A 5,269-nucleotide genomic window follows, 5' to 3' on the forward strand; every position below is an offset into this window, starting at 1 on the left:
CTCAGCTGTCCCACTTGTCCTTCCAAATTTCTGATTGAGGACCTTGTTTCATTCATGAAACTTTGAGTGGTTTTGATTAGATCAGAGACCATGGTTGCTAAGTCAGAGGTATTCTGCTTAGAACTCTCTGTCTGTTGCTGAGAAGATGATGGAAAAGGCTTGCTATTGCTAAGCCTGTTTCTTCCACCATTATTGTTATTGAAACCTTGTTGAGGTTTCTCTTGATTCTTCCATGAGAGATTTGGGTGATTTCTCCATGAAGAGTTATAGGTGTTTCCATAGGGTTCTCCTAGGTAATTCACCTCTTCCATTGAAGGGTTCTCAGGATCATAAGCTTCTTCCTCAGATGAAGCATCCTTAGTACTGTTTGGTGCATTTTGCATTCCAGACAGACTTTGAGAAATCAAATTGACTTGTTGAGTCAATATTTTATTCTGAGCCAAAATGGCGTTCAGAGTGTCAATCTCAAGAACTCCTTTCTTCTGATTAGTCCCATTGTTCACAGGATTCCTTTCAGAAGTGTACATGAATTGGTTATTTGCAACCATCTCAATGAGCTCTTGAGCTTCTGCAGGCGTCTTCTTCAGATGAAGAGATCCTCCAGCAGAGCTATCCAAAGACATCTTGGATAGTTCAGAAAGACCATCATAGAAAATACCTATGATGCTCCATTCAGAAAGCATGTCTGAGGGACATTTTCTGATTAATTGTTTGTATCTTTCCCAAGCTTCATAGAGGGATTCTCCATCCTTCTGTCTGAAGGTTTGGACTTCCACTCTAAGCTTACTCCATCTTTGTGGTGGAAAGAACTTTGCCAAGAAGGCATTGACTAGCTTTTCCCAAGAGTCCAGGCTTTCTTTAGGTTGAGAGTCCAACCATATTCTAGCTCTGTCTTTTACAGCAAAAGGGAATAGCATCAGTCTATAGACCTCAGGGTCTACCCCATTAGTCTTGACTGTGTCACAGATTTGTAAGAATTCAGCTAAGAACTGATGAGGATCTTCCATTGGAAGTCCATGGAACTTGCAATTCTGTTGCATTAGAGAAACTAATTGAGGCTTAAGCTCAAAGTTGTTTGCTCCAATGGCAGGGATAGAGATGCTTCTCCCATAGAAATCAGGAGTAGGTGCAGTAAAGTCACCCAGCACCTTCCTTGCATTGTTTGCATTGTTGTTGTTTTCGGCTGCCATGTCTTCTTCTTCTTTGAAGGATTCGGTCAGGTCCTCTAAAGAGAGTTGTGTTTTGGCTTCTCTTAGCTTTCTCTTCAAGGTCCTTTCGGGTTCAGGGTCAGCTTCAACAAGAATACCTTTGTCTCTGCTCCTGCTCATATGAAAGAGAAGAGAACAAGAAAATGTGGAATCCTCTATGTCACAGTATAGAGATTCCTTGAGGTGTCAGAGGAAGAGAAAAATATAAAGAAGAAGGAGAAGAAGAATTCGAACTTTACTTAGATAAGATTCGAATTGTGCATTGAGAAGGAGTGGTACTCCATAAATAGAAGGATGTGGAAAGGAGGGAAGAGAATTTTCGAAAATTCAAAAAAAAAATGTTGAAAATTTTCGAAAATTGAAGGTGGAAAAGAAATCAAGTGATTTTTGAAAAAGATTTTTAAATTAGAAATCAAAAAGGTTTGATTGAAAAGTTATGGTTTTAAAAAGATGTGATTGAGGAGATATGATTTGAAAACAATTTTAAAAGATATGTTTTGAAAACAATTTTAAAAGATTTGATTTTAAAAATTAATGACTTGCCTAACAAGAAAAGATATGATTCAAACATAAAACCTTCCTTAACAGAAAAGGCAAAAAATGTTCAATCAAATCATTAATTGTTAGTAAGTATCTTTGAAAAAGGAAAGAAATTGATTTTGAAAACATTTGATTGAAAATATATGATTTGAAAAAGATTTGATTTTGAAAAACTTTGAAAACTTGAAAAAAAAAAATTGATTTGAAAACAAAATCTTCCCCCTAGCACCATCCTGGCGTTAAACGCCCAGAATGGTATCCATTCTGGCGTTTAACGCCCAAAATGCACCCTTTTTGGGCGTTAAACGCCCAACCAGGTACCCTGGCTGGCGTTTAAACGCGAGTCTGCCTTCTTCACTGGGCATTTTTGAATGCTCAGCTTTTTCTGTGTAATTCCTCTGCAGTATGTTCTGAATCTTCAATTCTTAGTATTATTGACTTGAAAAGACACAAATTAAAAATATTTTTGGATTTTTAATAATGAGGAATAATCAAAATGCAACTAAAATCAAATAACAATGCATGCAAGACACCAAACTTAGCAGTTTGTATACTATTGACACTAACAAAATAAGAATGCATATGAGAAACAACAAAACACTCAAGTCAATAGAATTCAAAGATCAAAAACAAGGAAATCATCAAGAACAACTTGAAGATTAATTAAGACACATGCATAAATTCGAAAAATGCAAGAAGAACAGAAACATGCAATTGACACCAAACTTAAGATGAGACTCTAGACTCAAACAAGAAATATTTTTGGATTTTATGATTTTGTAATTTTTTTGGCTTTTTTCGAAAATTAAGTGAAAAGGAAAATAAAGGTATCAAAGTTCTTAATGAGAATTCCAGGAATCATGCAATGTTAGTCTAAAGGAATTAGACATAGCTAGCTAAGCTTCAGCAAGACATTGCATTCAAGAGCTAAATTGATGATGATCAATCAGCTTTGGTGATGATAAGAACATCACCTTGAAACACTAGAGTTCATTCTTAAGAACTCTGAAGAAAAATAATACCTAATCTAAGCAACAAGATGAACCGTCAGTTGTCCATATACAAGAACAATCCCCGGCAACGGCGCCAAAAACTTGGTGCACGAAATTGTGATCAATACTTTTCAAAACATAAACAATCCCTAGTAATGGCTCCAAGGACTTGGTGCTCAATACCATGGCATAAACACAACTTCGCACAACTAACCAGCAAGTGCACTGGGTCATCCAAGTAATAAACCTTACGCGAGTAAGGGTCGATCCCACGGAGATTGGTGGTATGAAGCAAGCTATGGTCATCTTGTAAATCTCAGTCAGGCAGACTCAAATGTATAATGGTGATGAACGAAAATAACATAAAGATAAAGATAGAGATACTTATGTAATTCATTGGTAGGAACTTCAGATAAGCGTATGAAGATGCCTTCCCTTCCGTCTCTCTGCTTTCCTACTGTCTTCATCCAATCCTTCTTACTCCTTTCCATGGCAAGCTCGTGTAGGGTTTCACTGTTGTCAGCAGCTACCTCCCATCCTCTCATTGGAAATACGTTCCTGATGCTCTGTCACAGCATAGGCTATCCATCTGTCGGTTCTCAATCAGACCGGAATAGAATCCAGTGATTCTTTTGGCGTCTGTCACTAACGCCCCGCCCTCAGGAGTTTGAAGCACGTCACAGTCATTCAATCATTGAATCCTACTCAGAATACCACAGACAAGGTTAGACCTTCCGGATTCTCTTGAATGCTGCCATCAGTTCTTGCCTATACCACGAAGATTCCGATTAAAGAATCCAAGAGATATTCACTAAGCCTCAGATGCTTGTAGAACAAGAATGGTTGTCAGTCACCTTGTTCATGAGTGAGAATGATGATGGGCGTCAATCATCACATTCATCAGGTTGAAGAACAAGTGATATCTTGGATAAAGAACAAGCGGAATTGAATGGAGAAACAATAGTAATTGCATTAATACTCGAGGTACAACAGAGCTCCACACCTTAATCTATGGTGTGTAGAAACTCCACCGTTGAAAATACATAAGCATAGGGTCTAGGCATGGCCGAATGGCCAGCCTCCCAAAGTGATCTAAGATAGCATAAAACTCAAAGATAGCTACCAAGATGTCAAATACAATAGTACAAGGTCCTACTTATAGAAAACTAGTAGCCTAAGGTGTACAGAAATGAGTAAATGACATAAAAATCCACTTCCGGGCCCACTTGGTGTGTGCTTGGGCTGATCATTGAAGCTTTTATGTGTAGAGACGTTTTCTGGAGTTAAACGCCAGCTTTTATGCCAGTTTGGGCGTTTAACTCCCATTTAGGTGCCAGTTCCGGCGTTTAACGCTGGAATTTCTGTAGGTGACTTTGAACGCCGGTTTGGGCCATCAAATCTTGGGCAAAGTATGGACTATTATATATTTCTGGAAAGCCCAGGATGTCTACTTTCCACCGCCGTTGAGAGCGCGCCAATTGGGCTTCTGTAGCTCCAGAAAATCCACTTCGAGTGCAGGGAGGTCAGAATCCAACAGCATCTGCAGTCCTTTTCAGTCTCTGAATCAGATTTTTGCTCAGGTCCCTCAATTTCAGCCAGAAAATACCTGAAATCACAGAAAAACACACAAACTCATAGTAAAGTCCAAAAAAGTGAATTTTAGCTAAAAACTAATAAAAATATACTAAGAACTCAACTAAAACTACCAAAAACATACTAAAAACAATGCCAAAAAGCGTATAAATTATCCGCTCATCAGAATGCTTGGATTGGTGCAAAAACATAGAAAAATTTTGCAAAACAGAGCACCATCCACGCATACGCGCACTGTACGCGTATGCGTACATCAAGCGTTTTGGACCATCCACGCGAGCGCGCCAAGCGTGCGTACGCGTGGATTGAGAAGTTCCACCTTCCATACATTGACCCAAGAGTTGTGCCTGCGCCGCGCCAACGTTATGCCTTTGGCACAAACCTACTTGCGCGCACGCGCACATGACGCGTACGCGCCACTCTCGAAATAAGCCATCGACGCGCGCGCGCCATGCGTGCGTACGCGTGGATGCCCTTTCTTCCATCCACTTCTTTTCTTCTCCTCTTTCTATTTCTTTATTTATCTTTTCTTTTTCCCTCCTCCTACCCTTCCTTCAACACTTCCAAACACCATTGATAACCATCTTTAGCTAGTTAATTAGTTATTAGTTAGTTTGTTGGTTAATTAGTTAGTTAGTTAGTTGGTTAGTTAGTTTTAGTTAGTTTTCATTTTATTTTCTCTCTTTTCATCATAAGTGTTGGATTATTGACTTTGTTTACTATGCATTGCTTCCCCCTTATTGCCTAAATGCTAATTTAGCATTAATGTTTTTAGATAATCTTTGTTGGATCCTATGATTGAGGTTATATTTTGCTACTTGGTCTTGAGTTTTTCATGCTTATCTTTTGAAAAATACCAAGTGATGAGAATTGCCTTCGAGCTTGTAACTCTTCTTGAATTACATGATTTGGCCACCATGTGATTTGAGCCTTATT

The 5,269-nt window shown here is 38.7% G+C and overlaps 1 non-coding gene across 1 annotated transcript; it reads left to right on the forward strand.

The window, feature by feature from the left end:
- The first annotated feature begins 677 nt into the window (after positions 1-677).
- On the forward strand, positions 678-785 carry LOC130952426 (small nucleolar RNA R71). The gene has a single exon (XR_009074607.1). It is a non-coding gene; the product is annotated as a small nucleolar RNA R71 (small nucleolar RNA).
- Positions 786-5,269: the final 4,484 nt, after the last annotated feature.

Source organism: Arachis stenosperma, chromosome 9 (genome assembly GCF_014773155.1).
Source record: "Arachis stenosperma cultivar V10309 chromosome 9, arast.V10309.gnm1.PFL2, whole genome shotgun sequence".
NCBI lineage: Eukaryota > Viridiplantae > Streptophyta > Magnoliopsida > Fabales > Fabaceae > Arachis > Arachis stenosperma.